This window comes from Pleurodeles waltl, chromosome 1_2 (assembly GCF_031143425.1).
Source record: "Pleurodeles waltl isolate 20211129_DDA chromosome 1_2, aPleWal1.hap1.20221129, whole genome shotgun sequence".
Classification (NCBI taxonomy): Eukaryota; Metazoa; Chordata; class Amphibia; order Caudata; family Salamandridae; genus Pleurodeles; species Pleurodeles waltl.
The window spans coordinates 1,058,859,931-1,058,876,994 of NC_090437.1; positions in this window are offsets into that span (position 1 = coordinate 1,058,859,931).

Sequence of the window (17,064 nt, forward strand, 5' to 3'; positions counted from 1 at the left end):
TTGAATGTTCTTAGTCATTATGACTGGGTTTGTCTGAACTTCTAGTTCCTGCAGTTTACTAAGAAATCTGTATGTGGTATGCAGTATGATTATGATTATAGTAAGTATAAATGTGGTGAGGACTTCACTGTCTGGTATTGGGATTTTATCAACCCGTGCTGTCCCCCACAATAGCCAGTATGGTGCAACCTATCTTTAAGCTCAGTTTACCCATCCATTTAGATGTTTGATTTTCTAATGTCCCTGGTACCAAATGCCTTATCCTTCCATTTGCAGCTTAATGGGGGGTTTGTGGTGACAGCACTACAAATAGTACATCATATGAATGACTTTAGATACACCTCTGCTGATTCCTTCCAGCTACATTCATACAGAGTAGTCAAAGAGATAATTTAGAGAAAGGGAAACATATTGCCTGTGAAGCCTGTTATGTGTCCCATCAACATAAGTTTACTTATAATATTCAAGAAACAGTCTGCCACAAATATTCATGATGGCCTGGCACATTAGGAACTCCCCGGTAACCACAACAAGTCGATTGTTAGGAGTACAATGAACAATACAGACATAGGTAAGCCTCATGGTACTGCCTAATATGATGCTTATCTGCATACTACTCTGGATGAAGACTGAGCAAGAGAAAGAGAAAAAGAAAGAGTCTTGTTAGTGTGGAGGGATTCTGTTTTTCTTCCTCAAAGGTGGGTTCTTCACAGATGTCTTTTCAGCATGGACAGGAATACTAGAGCATATCTATAAAAGATATACACCACTAATGAAGCTCCTGTCATTCTGATATTCTGATTCTGATTCTATGAGTTCAGAAGTGCACAGTGAAAATAAAATGATACAACTAATTAACTCCAGATATGTGTAAACCTCATCAAGCTCTGGTGCCAATGGTTACTAACAATGATGGCACTACCTTTCTGTCATCTAATGCCACCACTCTTTCAGTCACACCTTGAAAAGTAAAGGTTAGTTGGATGCCACTACTACAGTAAATGTTTGCTGACATTACCAATAGAAAGAGTATCTGGTACATAATTAATTGACTCTTCCATAACTCTGGGTTTTATCAAATAACAAATTAGATGTGATGACCTGTTTGTCCATATGTTTAGATAGGAATATGTTTGCCTCTATATGTGAACCAATATGTTTAGTTTTATTTTTCATTTTGATGCCATTCCTAATTCCCATAGGAATTGCACATATGTATGTTTGTGCATCAAAAATAAATCTGGTTAAACATGGACTAAGAAAATGGTCAGATAAATATTGGCTGTGGCTTCTCAGTTTGCTTGTTTCCATTTTTGTTGTTTTCTTCATCAACATTGAAGTTTGCTTTTTTTTAATGCATGACGCTATTCAGGTTATACAGTTATGAAAAAAAAAATCTGTTTGTTCAAAAAAACTCAAACCGTGAAGGCCTTTCACTGGATCAGGAAGTTCTCTCTACTATTATTCAGGCCCAGAAAGAGCTGCAGGGATTTATTTACCGATTAATAACAGTTCTCTAAACACTCTTTTACACACTGACCCTCCATTCGTATGCACCAAGGATTTACATAGCTAAGTACACATGTTTCCTTATGGTTTGGACAAGACGTTGGTCCTTTTTTCACTTCTCTTCTATATGTACACAGTTATTTAGTTGTGCTTGTGATTTTTATAAGGACTTCAGTGTGTGATAATAGCATGTGTAGTGATTAAAGCTGCTAGGTACTGGGAGTGAGTACTGTTATAAGCTCATACACTGCCCAATGGATTCATTTAAAAAATAATGTGTGCCATTTTTGGTAAATTGGTATAATCAACAGGCAATGATCAGAATAAATTGTTTGATTGTTCAAGGCATATGGTTTGCATATGTAAAAACAACAAAGTAGTAAACAATGTCACAAAAAGAAAACCAGATGATGAATAGAAAAATGAACGTAGGCATACATGTTCTTCACTTGGGTTTGCTTTTCGTTGGTTATAAAATGAGCAAAGTGACAAAAGAAACAATGCAAAAATTCAGTTTGAGGAAAAAGCCTTCAAAATGTGCTTACCAAATGGGAATGATAGAACATTCACCACTTAGAAAATATTATGTTATCAAAAATACTCACAAAGTACTCACTCAATTTAAGTAGTGCTGTTCAACAGATAGCTGTTGATAAAGAAAGGAAAGTACTGTGTAAAGTCAAGGTCCAGAGTACAATAGTCTGGAGGGTTGTTGCTTTTACCTGTGTTGGATAATGTTCTAGTGATATACCTTTCAAAATATACAGAGGTATTTTAAGGAACCCAGCCCTGTTGGTTAATGTTTTTTGGGTTTGTCTCTCCATTAGAACCAAGTTTTCAAAATCCTCTCGGCAATCCAGTTAACCCGATAGTTTCTTTCTACTTAGTTGTAGGATCTTCACAATTTTGAACCTCAAAGAATCTCATGCAATGCATTTCACACCACTACTCTGCAGTTAATGGCAGAAGTTTTTTCTCCAACATCACTTTGGACAGATCTGTTAAGTATTGCCTATATATATGAGTGTTCTGTGGTTGTTATGCTTCTCTGCAGCTCAGCTCCCTCTAGACTTTAGTACTCCATGGATATGAAGGTTTTCTGGGAGATGAATTCCACAGTAGTAAAACTACATTTTCAAGTTTAGAGCTATGTTTCTGTTTGACAATTTTTAATACTGAGTGGTTATATCATTGAAACAAAAATCTATTGCAGTTAAAGAGTAGAATATTTTAACATATTGTCATGTATTTCTCCACCGTTGCAGCCAATACTTCATCTTTCCTTGCATTTCCTGTGCTCATGTCTTGAGCATCATTGATATGGGGAATAATGGTTTACCCTATTTTATGCCCCTTTCCTAATTCTCATCTGTCCATTATCAAGAAGTATGATATCGATATCTCCCTAAATCTAAAATCTCTGCTCTTTTTGCTTTCACTATCCAGACAGGCAGTTCAATGGAGCAAAGGTATACCTCATACTACACTTCTGTGAAACCAACAGGCATGAATTCTGACAGATCACTCTAAACAGTATGGCTTCTAATATCTACTGACAAACAACCTATGACCGGTTTCTTGCAAAGCTAAACTAATCCTTCTTAATTGCATGCATTCAACCTTCACATTGTACAAGAACGCTTTTCAAACTGAAAATGTCATAGCAGAGCTCTTTGCACATGCTTTTTACATTTACCTCCAGCTCTCCATATGTAAGTGTCTCAGTTGTAAATACCTACCTGAGAAAAAATGAAAATGTCAGAGGTCTAAATATCAAAAAGTAATACAATTGTTTTACTGTCAAAACAACCTAAGTACCTGATTTAGATCTGGGCTGAGGGAATATGGATATCCCTTCCACCATGTTATGATCCCCATAGGATATAATTAGATTGTAATACAGAGGACGGGATATATCTCACGTTTGTGATGGAGTATTCCTCTCCACCCAGATCTAAATCAGGCCCTTAGTTAGCATTTCTGCAAGTCTTGCTTTCAGGATAACAATTTAGTTTAATATTGAATAAATTAGTGGTTCTGCTGCAGCCTTTGGTGCAATAAAAATCTTAGGGGCCAATTCACAATTTGAAACCGGTGGTATGTTTAGTATTGTTTGAAAAGTAATAATAATGTATTATAAAATGGTATTCACAAAATTACAAGTTTAAATCTCTACCTTCACCTCTCTTGAAGGAGCAGTGCTGTAAATTTGTGGTATGGTGCAACTGTGTGGTGAGCAGAATCTCACTGGTAGTTAGTTATAGTTAGGACCTATTTTCTATATAAAAAGCATTTTTTTACTTGCCTATATCTTTGGCACTGCCTGACAAAACTTTTCAAATACATTTGGCAGTCACATCAGCTGCTGTCTGGAAAGTTTAGGGCTGATCTGTCAAAGGGTGTTCCTAAAACACGTTTTCCCTGCTCATTTTCCAAAGGGATTTTTAATAGTGATAGCGCTGAAACTACTAGACAGACTTACACCAAATTTGGCAGATAGGTAGGTACTGGTCCCAAAAGAGTGTTTTTATTGTTTAGGTATAATTACGTTCAGCACTTTTTGAGAAATTAAGTGGGAAACAAATGTGTATATATTCAGGGATGTTAAGGATTCGCACCCCCTCCCGCTCTCGTGCTGAGATCTGATTGGCTGATAACACTTCAACAATAGAAGTCGTTGAACTGTTGTCAGCCATCTTGGGACTCGGCTGAAGCTGAGACCCAGAGAAAAAGTGAAAAATAAAGAAAAGGGGCCATTGTATAAACATCCTAACCCTATAGCTCTGGTAGTGGGATCCCAAAGGGCCCCCTCCAGGGCTAAAAAGCATTTATTTTTTGGTTTTATGGATGGAGTTATGGTGGATCCACAGATACGCCTTAAAATAAAAAAACAGGAATTCGGGCTCCCGAGCATTACCTTTTTATAATGCCCCCTGGTGGGCCAAGTCCCAGGGGCATTTGTTTAAAAATCTGGAGGGGCCTCTTGGCCCCCTCCTACTGCCCTGGGGACTGTCACTTCCCCGGGGATTATGATAAATATGTGGAGGGGCACATGTGCCCACTGCCCTGTGGATCACCACCTCCCCAGGATTGTAATTGAATATGTAGTGCCCCCTGATTTCCCCCACCTCCTTGGGGTGAAGTAGAAATTATGTACAGGGGGGTCGCACAGCCCTCTCAAGCCCTAGGGATCACCACCTCCCTTGGGCATTTGTGTGCTTCTGTGCGAGGAGTCTTCCATGGCCCCTCTGTAGCATCGGAGCATACATGGAAAATAGTGAAGGGGTCTGCTTCAGACCCCCCTTAATCCCTGGGGATCACTACCTCCCTGGGGCTGTAACTATATGCAGGGGGCCATGTTCATAGCCCCAATAGAAGAACGTACTTGTTACCAACGGCCAGGTAAGCATAGATCAAGAATTTCATTAATTGCAACAGTGATTTTGTTACATATGTCTTGGTGTGTGTCTGTGGACTTCAATATGTGGGGAGTGCAATCTTCCTAGTGAAGAAGAGGTTTTTAGTGCACTTACATGCAATTTAAAACAGAGACCTCAGTTATCTGGTTGCTCAGCACTAGAATTAGGAGCACACCTCAGAAAGTAATGAGATTTCCTTTTTTTGGAATTGACAGGGTCACTATGAACAAGAAAGGGGATGACAGAGAACAATTGTTAAGGTGACTAGAATCAGAATATATCTTCAAATGAAACAGCATGTACCCAAATGGCCTGAACCAGGATGAGGAACTGCATGTTCACCTCTTGATTAATTACTGTCTGGCATACCTGCTTTTTGCATATTCATATATGATTTTTTTGCTGTATTCCTTTGCATAATCTATGATTTTGTGTCAACTCATGTGGGAAAAAGGGTTAAGTGAGTGGTTTCCTGATGTTGACAGAGATTTGTAATTGCATGAGTTTTTGCACTTTATGACTATGTGGATTATTACCTGGCGTATTTCATTTAGGTAAAAGGAATGCTCTACCCAAGTTTTTTAACATGTCTAGTTTGTTAATGTTTTCCTTCTCCTTTTTTTCTTTGTGAAATGTTTTCTTATCTTTATGCAAGATAGACTACCCACGTTGATGACTTGTTCATAAAATATAATGTAGCTTAGTTATTCCTGTATTAAGAAGGTTCTTTTATCTCTTAGTTAATATTCTGAGGTTGTGGGACATTCTGCCACTGGGCTGAGAACAAACGATGGACAGAGCATTGTATATTAATTTGCACTAATTAGTATATAGTAGATCCAGACAGGCAGCTCGGGTCCGGGCAGGCTTTGCATTGATTTTCTGCACCCAGAGCTGTTGCGTCGAAATCCAGGCATGGCGGTCTTTGTGTGGATTTACATCCTTATCCACCAGCAGCACCTTTCAAGGACCCAGAGACAGGTTAGGGCACCACTTGGCAGGCAGGACTCTCAGCACAAAGCTCAAGTGCTGGTAGAGAGAAGTCTTTGTTGTCCCTGAAACTTCAACAACAGGAGGCAAGTTCAGTCGAAGCCCTTGGAGATCCTTCACCAGTGGAAAGTCACACAAAAGTCAGTCTCTGTCCTCTTTCAGGCAAAAGCAGCGACTGCAGGCCAACCTAGTAAGGCACAGTCACAGGTAAAGGGGCAGTACTCATCCTCCAGCTTCTCCAGCTCTTCTCCTTGGCAGAGGTTCCTTGTGGTTCCAGAAGTAATCTAATCTTCAGGGGATTTAGGTGCTCTTCTTATACCCCTTTCTGCCTTTGAAGTAGGCCTACTTCAAAGAGACGCCTCTGTTGCCCAGGCCACAGACACACACCAAGGGGTTGGATACTGTATTGTGTGAGGGCAGGCAGAGCCCTTTCAGGTGTAAGTGATCACACCGCCCTATCCCTCCCAGCACAGGTGGCTCAGCAGGATATGCAGGTTACACCCCAGTTTCCTTTGTGTCACTGTTTAGAGAGTGATGTAAACAGCCCTACTGTCAAACTGACCGAGACAGGGAATCCACAAACAGCCAGAGTCACAGAATGGTTTAAGCAAGAAAAAGCCTACTTTCTAAAAGTTGCATTTTCAAACACACAATCTAAAAACAAACTTTACTAAAATATGTTTTTTTAAATTGTGAGCTCAGAGACCCTAAACTTCACATTTCTATCTGCTCCCAAGGGGGCCCCCATGGTAACCTATGATAGAGATAGGCCTTGCAACAGTGAAAACTGAATTTGGCAGTATTTCACTGTCAGGACATGTAAAACACATAACTACATGTCCCACATTTAGCATACACTGCACCCTGCCCATTGGGCTACCTAGGGCCTACCTTAGGGGTGCCTTACATATATAAAAATGTAAGGTTTAGGCCTGGCAAGTGGATACACTTGCCAAGTTGAATTGATTGTTTAAACCTGCACACAGAGACAATGCAGTGGCAGATCTGTTTACAGGGCTACAAATGTGGGTGGCACATCTAGCGCTGTAGGCCCACTAGTAGCATTTGATTTACAGGCCTTGGGCACCTCTAGTGCACTTTGCTAGGGACTTACTAGTAAATCAAATATGCCAGTCATGGATAAGCCAATGTACACATAGAATTTATCCAGGGAACACCTACACTGTAGCACTGGTCAGCAGTGCTAAAGTGTCCAGAGTAAAAAAAAACAGCAAAAACAGAGTCCAATAGACAAAAACAACCTCGGAAGTAGAGGCACAAAGTTAGGGGAGACCATACTAATGATGCCAAGTCTAACACTATATATATATATATATATATATATATATATATATATATATATAGTGTTAGACTTACACGTATATATATATATATAAAACCTAGTGGTGGTAACCACTAGGTACTTATTGGTAGGACCATGTTTCCATAGAAAATGTGCATTGTTTCACTTGCCTATATCTTTGGCACAGTTTAACAGATCTTCACAAAGTTTTCCAAAAAAAGTACCCCAGTGATTCTTGTTCTGCATGGAAAGTTTCAACCTGATCTGTCAAACAGGGGCCGAGACAAGGGGGGGGTCAGAAAGTTGCCTTTCCTTTGTTAATTCATATAGGACCTTTCAACAAGGCTACAGCACAAACCACTGGATGGATTTACACCAAACTTGACAGAATGTTAGGTTTGGGTACGAAGATTAAATTTTTGCTTTTTGGTGTAAATTGTTCAAAGATATTAAAGGGAAAACAAATTTGTATATCTCTGGCCGTGACAACTTTTGCGAAGATTAAGAGCAAATGCACAGTTCTGATTGTCTGCCAGCACTTCAAACCAGGACGTGTTGGCCACCATGTTGGGACTCGGTTTCAGCCTAGTCTTGGAAATAAATGAAAAAAAGAAAGGAAAGGGGCGAGGGTAGGGACACCCTGACCCCTTAGCTCTGGTGGTGGGATCGCAGAGGGACTCCCCCGAAAGCTTAAAGGGATTTTTTTTTTTGCCACAATTCGCAGCTGATCTACAGATCTGGTGAAAATAATTTGAAAAAAAACAAGTGCAGGCTCCCAATCTTGTTTTCTATAGAGCCCCTGGGTGGGCCAGGTCCCAGGGGCATTGATTTATACATGGGGGGGTGTCTGCCCCCCTTGCAGTCCCGGAAACCACCACCTCCCCAGGGCACAAACACTAAAGTGATGCCAGGCGTTCACCTGCCTCCTCCGCAGCACCGGGGACGACCACCTCCCCAGGGCACAAACAGTAAACTAATGCAGGGAGCCGCATGGCCACCCCACAACTGCAGGGTCCACCACTGCCCTGGGGCACATTTAAAATTGAGTGTTCTGGGGCCATGTGCCCCCCGACAGCCCTAGGGAACACCGCCTCACTGGGCCACGTTTGTAATTGAGAGTGGGGGGGCACATGACCCCCCCCCATAGCCTTGTAGAATGTCAACTCCCTGGGGCAGTTTTATAATTGACTGTGGGGGCACATGACCTCCCCGCAGCCACGGGGAACACTACCTTCCCAGGGGGGTAGTTTTGTTATTGAGTGTAGGGGGGACCAGGCCCACCAGCAGCCCCAGAGACCACCATCTCCCCAGGGCTATTTGTTGGAGGGAAACATGCCCTGTCAGTGTCCAGAGTCCTAAGACCAGAAAAAATAAAATGAGAAAAATAGAGGGAACATTGTTGGAAGAACACCCTAAGGCTGTCAGGTCTAACAGTTGCCTTTAATAAAGAGACATATTCAGGAAATATTGCTGGCAATGTGTGGAAAGACAACATTTGTGCTTACTAGTCGCTACTCTGCCTGCAGTCAAAAGTCTTCAAAGTGAAGTATGAACAACACTTTTTCCTCTCCAGCCATGAGGCTATGGGTCCTGGGATGCCATATGCCACCAAAGCATATTGATGTGCCATGGAAGCAAAGGAACAAACTCTCTCCTGCAGGCCAGTTCACTACTTATGGGTCTCCTCTTGTGAGTGTCTGGTGTCAGAGACAGCATTTACCTTAATCCAATCTCTGGGACTCATTTTACCTCTCTGTATCAGGATTGTTAGCTGGACCTTTCCTCCAAACAACTGTTGCTCAACCTTAATTTCCCCATTGATCATCACAGTTAGCTCATTCTCTGACAATCAGATACATGCTTTGCAAGACGCTCTGCTGCTGTTGCTTTGTGTTGTGCGTTGTAAATGATTTGTATGGTTTGGGAAGTGTATTTTATAGTGAGAGCTGCAATTGTTGGTGAGTTGATTTTTAGCAGGTTTCAAATTTGACTAACCCATATACCATTGGTAACCCTATCCACTGTTGTTGTCCTCCATGAGGATCATTCTGTCAAACTCAGATTGCAGACAACTCTAAATCTGGAGGACAGATGTCTACCATACCAATGCTGATGGGGAGTGTCTGATGACAAAAGATGGTAAATGATGAGAGACGACTGATGAATGGCTGATGGTCCTAACTCCATCATGAAAGAGGGCAGTCACTCACCCTAAACCCTAAATATGGAGGACATTCAACTGCTGGCCTGTTGGAAGGATCAGTTCCACCTTGATGGAGGAACAAATGTCCGTCCACCAAACTTTAGATCAGGCCCTTGGTCTACCTTTTCTGGCTTACAATTTGTGACCTGCAGAACAGCAAATTTATCAGCAGTGAACAATATGCCAAGTAATCTTTCCTGCTAGCAGACCCACACACCTCAAGATAACTGCCATACATCATGAATCTCTGGGTCAATATGTATAAAACTTCCCAGTATCAACCTAAAGCGTGTTACTGTTCTGGTACGTTTTGTGAAGATTCGTCAAGCTGGGCCAAAGATATTAGTCTAACAAGTACGACTGCACAGTCCCTTATCTTTACAGACATAAGGGATGTTTTTGTTATTCTACAGATATATTTTCTCACACTCCCAAAATCACGTTCACCTTTTTACTAGTGCATTATACGTTAATGTTCTTCATGTTCGTGATGGAGTACCGGTCTACGACGCTCTAAATCAGGCCCTGAGCCCTTCCTGTAGACCACTGTTTGTACGTTCTCAATTTATAACAGATTTTGCAAGCTTTACATTGTTATTTCTTTGCAAATTTCTGTTTGCGCATGCCTTACTAGAATACACAAACGTTATTGTTGTTATATTTGAGCGATTGGTGACTTTGGGTGATTGCTCTGTGATATTTTGATGTCTGTAGTCAGAAAAAAGTAGATCGTCTTCCTTTTCAATCTAATAAAATGTCTGCGTTTCACTGTGATTGCAACGCTCTATCTAGCACTACTAGAGAGAATTGCAAGCTTGTATACATGAAATGTGTAGTAAGTAAACATACCGATAACTCCAGTGTTGGAAATCTTTAAGGAGCATTGTGTTTATTTATTTATTTAAGTATTTCAGTAGCAAGTGGCATATGTTGAATATATGGCCATAAACTCATGGCTAATGTGTCTTTCTAATTGTAAATAGTATTGGAACAATTGAAAATGAAATTATAGCTACTCCCTAGACCCTCCGCTGGAGTATACATGCGTTACTTGCTCATACTATGGATCTGTTGAAGATATTTTCCAGCGCTCATGTAGTGTTCTTGTCCAGGTAAAACGTTCCTCGCCTTTGAACTGTCAGTCTTGAAACTCATTTTCAGCCTCATTTTGTCTCTCAATCACCTTGCATTCTGTTCACGTCTAAAATGAAAGCCTATTTGGCAAAACTGTGAAGCTATTTAGATTTAGGTGAGACCAGATGTCAAGATTCCAACCTGAGATCTTTCTAGTGGGCTGTAATTGAAGGCGGGTTAGTGATAGGGTCACACAAGGGGCCAACAATTCAATCCCATAGTGTTTCTGGCGCTGTGATAATAACTAGTGTACCAGACGATGTTTGAAGGATGCTTCGGATAACACAAAGACCGAAATTAGAGGAAGGAAATACATTAAATCATAACAAATAAAACATCGGAATCGATATGTCTATATAAAAACATTGTGGACTCCTTGTGTAACTCTCACATATATGGGAAAAGTGTGGATGAGAAATCAAAGAAAAGAAAAACACAGATGCCGGTAAAGCATGTTCCCCGCCCGGAGTGTTCCCTCGGTTTGTTAGATGTCTGATTGATGGAGGCTGTGGAGAAAGAGACACGTTGTAAATGTTGAGTCCAGTTGAACTATATGTTAGCTACGGGCTAGAAAACGTACACCATTAACCTGTGCTCAGAAAGCCATGACTATCTTGTCATAAAAAGTTTATTGTGCCTTGGCACCATTTCTCCCTTTTCAGCGCATAGTGCGCATAAAGCTATAAATGTCTGTGCTTGTATTCCTTTACCCCTGATTTCACAGCGGTCAGGATTGAAGTGAAATATATGTCGACCGCTTATATCATGTTCTGTAGTATGAGTTTCACTGAGAATAAAACATATTTTATACAGGAAGATAAACTTTCGTTAACTTTAAGTCAATAACGAATCCATCGTGTGGGGGATAAGACATTAATTAGTGCGAACGTGAGCCTTTCTCGGAAAAGAGTATGTCAATTTAACTGAAAACAGTCCAACACGTTGTTTACATTTGTGAAACACCGTCACGTTTAATTGTGTTATTTAAAAACATTTGAGGTAGGAGTTACCAAGTTCAAAGCATTATTGCCAGAGGAGAATTTTTATCCTTAGGTGCTATGCATGGACTAGTATGGTGTTTGATTGAGAATGAATTGCGGTAGGAATGAGTTTGTGCAAGGCTCAGCACATAGAGGCCTTTTGCTAACAAATTTGGTAGGGTGAACGACAGGAGTTTGAATCCTAGCCTTCCAAGCCTACCACAAACTTAAAAATGATATCATCTGTTATTTACAGTGCTTAGAAGTGGAAGACATTATTATGCAATCTAGTAAAGTTAGGCATGTGATTGAGAATGTACCAGACAGCAAACAGTACATAATAAAATTATTAATATTTTATGACATTATGCATATTTGTACCTTTATCCAGAAGATAATATGACGTTTAAGCAATAACTGGTACTCTCATCAAGTGAGGAATCTTGGCAAAACCTAGAAAAGCATCTTTCCTTGGATAGCAAGGTTTTCAAGGTGGCACGCACACGCTTATTTCCTCATGCTTTTTTCCCCTTACCTGAATGTGATTTACCTATGTCCACGAGCCAGTGAATAATGGATTCATTCTCTCACAGATGCACTACAGCAATTTAATTTACCCCTCTGATACTTAAAGGTTCTCTGCTGTTAACAACTGGTATAGAATACTGCTGTGTGACTAATATTAGGACTCTCAAAACAAGGACTAGTGTTTTCTTCTCTATATCTCTACATTGGCCTAGCAGAAGGTTGACATTTTAATCCATGTCTATAATTCATGAAGCAAAAAAGCAGAGGTCTGCTTCACTTACAGGCATCAACATGTCAAGTGCACTCTACAAAATGAACTCTTTTTTCTACAAGGTTTGCACTTTAAACAAGTTGGGTACCATTTTAATCAGAAGAAGTGTGGAAATGCTGGCTAGCAGAAAGGGTAGTAGGAATATTCTGGATCCTCACATATTCTGAAACTTACCCTGACAGAAATGTGAGCAAATGCGTGATTTTAGCCAAAGTATGAGATTAGCAGTGCCCTGTGAAAGAAAACTTTATTAGATCCATGCAACACATGAGATCTTGCCTCTTTTGGGGGTCTAGTTTTCAGAAATCTCTGGTGGCCATTATGAACATGGCGGAAAACACCGCCGACGATCGTGGCGATGGTGAACGGAAGACTGCCATTAGCGGTGAACAGCACACCACCATATAATGATGCCAAAACTAGAAACCTCCAAAAATTCTGCAACCTCCAGCCACCGCCAGGGCCCTTGATGGCGGAAAGGCTGCACACCCCACCTCACTACCACCAAGCAGACAAATCCTTAGCCCTCCAAATAATGATGCACAAATCACTGTGGCGGGTAGTGAATGTCGAAAGACCATTGGAGGTACAGATCACCACGGCCAGCAATTGGACCCAACAGCAAGAAATGCACACATTGGCATGTTTGAAACCCACACACATGACACACATCCACAACACTATAAAACACTCACATACACACCCCACAATCCTTTGCATCGCCAATAGAACAACTGAGATTGACAACACAACATGCAGATACTGAACACAACTTTACACAAGTCACACACCCAACCACACAACAGCACCCTCACCAATAATCCTACAACACACCACCCACAACACACACCATGGCACCCCCTAAGCACCCCCGCTTTACAGATAGGGAGCTAAGAACAATGGTGGACGAAATACTGAAGGTCGAGCCATAAATCTTAGTGGCACAGGTCCAGCACATACCCATTGGCAGGAAGATGGAGTTATGGCAGACAATAGAAAACAAGGTCAATGCAGTGGGAAACCATCCACGCACAAGGGACGACATCCGAAAGAGATGGAACGACCTCTGCGGGAAGGTGAGGTCTATGGCATCCAGACACTACATTGGGGTACAGAAGACTGGGGGAGGACCCCCACCTACACCCCCAACTACACCGACTGGGAGGAGAAGGTACTGGCTATCCTGTAACCTGAGGGCTTCACTGGACTCACTGGAGGACTGAACTTTAGTAAGTAATCTACAATTACTTCATATCCACCACACCTTTAATGCATGCACCACCCCACCCCTCCAACTACCACCAGGACCACTTCCCCACCCAGGCCACAATCATTACATCCAGTCAACCTGCAGGCCCACAAACCCACTAACAGGCCCACACCCCCCCCCCTGGGCAAAGCCACCTACCTACCTGTGCAAGGAATCAAAATGGCACTACTGCACCCACAATGCACTTCCACATCCCATGCAAAATGTAAGAACAACCCCACAATAGGTCTCTGCATGGCCCGACAGGGGAATAAACAGCACAAAATAGGGCAGAGCTGTGCATCCTTATTCAAATTAGTACATGTAACATACATTTCCATTCCCTCCCCAGGCACCACTACCCATGCTACCCTGACGGAAAGGCCTAGGAGTGCCAGTGCCCCACATGGAGACAGAGGCCCCACTCAGGACACTGGAGAGGGATGTATGGACAGTGAGGATTACCCTGGCCCGTCACACAGTCCTGGACTGTAACCCTCCAGCAGCCCCACCTAGGATATTACTGACACCCCTACCACCCAGCCACCAACATCAGCTCTGGCCAAACAACCCCACACCAGTGTCTCCAGGCCACAGATTGGTGGACCACAAGTACAGAGGGCAGAGTCACCACCAACTAACAGGCAGGATGATGATGGCCCCAGTGCAAGTGGGACTGCCAGACCTGTAAAGGGGAAACAGGCACAGGGGGCCAGGCCCAGTGGGAGGGCATCAGTTGCCCAGGGGGAGGCCAAAGGATGGATGCTGCAGCCCATGAGGTGATCTCTGAGGTCCTGGGAGCATATTATCATACACAATACAGGATGGGCCCTCCCTGGAGCAGAGTCAAAGGCTGCAGATAGCCCAACATCAAGAGACCATGGAACAGTGTAAACAACTCAATGCCACCATGGCCACAATTGCAGGGGTGCTGCAGCACCACTACCCAACCCAGCCTGAGATCCCCACAAACCTGGAAGCCCCTACCAATGGTCAGGACACAGACCAGCCCTCTACATCAGTAGCACCAACTGGATTGGTGGCACTGGCAGAGGACACAGAAGAGACCAGCACCCCTACCCATGCAGCCCAGCACCACACACTCAAATCGGCCCTCAGACCCAGATATGGAACTGGAACAGCTGCCAAGACCAAGGCCCCCCCTCAGAAGTGACTTTGACCTGAACAAGTGTGCTACTGTGCTACCATCCTCACCCACCAGTAGCAACTTAACAACATGCAAGGGACATATGGACCAATACCCACTGCCACCAATCACTGAGCCCAGGTACCTAGTATGGACATCCACCATAAGCCCACTCCCTATCACTGTACAGCGCACCAATGCAATTGTAACACCAAATAAAACACATTTACACCAAACCGTATGCCCCCTGTCATTATGAATATTCAATTGTAAGTGTGAATGCATTTGCCAGTCAATTCCATATTCATACCTTTATTGCAGGAATGGTATCCCATGCACAACATTGTCTGGAGTAAACCAAAATGTACACCATGTTTGTTTTCATGGCACACACCACCTTATTCTTCATGTAACAGTGTCAATGACTACAGACACCACATTCCCAAACAAATGAGTCAAACATTATGCAGTGCAGACAACATCATCAGTGAACAGTACCACTTAGTCACTGGAGGTATAGTTGGATCATCTGGTTCCTGGAGTGGACATCTTCCCCCTCTTCATCCTCACCATCACTCTCATCCCCTCCAAGAGGTAGCAGGTCTGGAGGTACAGCACCCTCCTCCTCTAGTAGGGTGATAGCTCTCCTCACAGCCACGTTGTGCAGCATGCAGCAGGCCACTACTATTCTACACACTTTGTCAGGGCCATAGCACAGAGATCCCCCAGAAAGATGGAGGCAACAAAATCTAGCCTTCACCTTCCTAGTACATACATGGGCCTCATTATAATTCCTCTCTGCATCTGTCCTGGGATTTCTTACAGGTGTCAGGAGCCATTACATGTTGGGGTAGCCGGAATCACAGGCAAAAGTGGTTGAAGCAGGACTGTAACAAACCTCCATTACTGGCAGACAGCCTGGATGTCAGCAGTGTTCCGATCCAGTGTCATACACACTCACCTATGAGCCAACCTCTGTCCCCTTGTAGTTGTTCCATCATGTGTGGCACACTGTTGTTCCTCAGGACAAAGGAATCATGAACTGATCCTGGAAACATGGCATTTACATGTGAAATGTACTGGTCAGCTGTACACACCAATTGTATATTCATTAGGTGGAAGTTCTTCCTGTTCCTCTATACCTGTTCAGTCACTCTTGGGGGGATGAGAGCTATGTGGCTGCCATCAATGGCACCTATCACATGGAAAATGTTAGCAAAGGCAAAGAATTCAGACTTGATGGCAGGGAGTTCAGCCCTTTGGGGAAACTTGCCATATGTCTGCAGGTGTTGTACAAATGCATCCAGGAACTTGGACAGGAGGAGGCTAAACATTGGCTGTGAGAACCCTGCACCCATGCCCACTGTCACCTGAAATGAGCCAGTAGCCAAGAAATGGAATATAGAGAGCACTTGCACTTCAGTAGGGAAGGCATGCTGAATCCGATTAGCTGGTCTCAGTACAAGATCCAGTAAAGCACATAGGTCATGGATTGTTGTACGATTGAGCCTGTAGGTGACAATGATGTGACTTTCCACTATGGTTTCCAAATCAACAAGAGTGCTGTACAGAGATTGGGCCCTCCCTCGCCACATGGGTCTGTATGGGGAGGAAAGAACACATATGAGGGACACACATCCACATGCAAAATATGCTGTGCATGAATAACTGCTGTACAATACGTTGGTGACACATACACGCGATGTATGATGTACAACTTTTGGGACATGTCTGTAGTGATACCTCTGGACTGATGTGAGGAACAGACACTCATGTGTGCAGGCGAGAAGGGGCTGGTACCTGAAGGCCCTGAATGGAGCCCATGACCAGGAAATATGTAAGTGCTCCTAGCCAAATGGAAGCCTCCTGCCATCCAGATATGAAGGAGTGGAAGTGACATAATTCTGGTGGCGGTAGTTGTCATGGCAGAAGGCGGTGTTCCCCGCCGTGCAACCTTCATTGGTTACATTGTTGTCAATAGGGAACCTGGGCCTATCATGTTCACCGCCGGTGGTGACGGTGCACACCGCCACAAAGCGACGCCATGTCGTCACCCCAATTTCACTTGACTCCCGGATCCCATGCATGAAAGTACTCCACTGAGTGTGTTGCTGTGTCCTGACTCTGGTTACTCCAATGGGACGAGTCACAGGGGAAAGGGCCCCGGCCTTCACCACAGAGGAGCTGGAGAAGCTGGTGAACAGGGCCCTACCCCTGTATGCCAAGTCATACAGGCGACCAGAGAAGCGGGTGTGTTGGCGAATGCCTTGCATGGATGTGTGTGATGGTAGCGAATGCCTGTATGCATGTGTGGTTGACTTGTAACTGCAT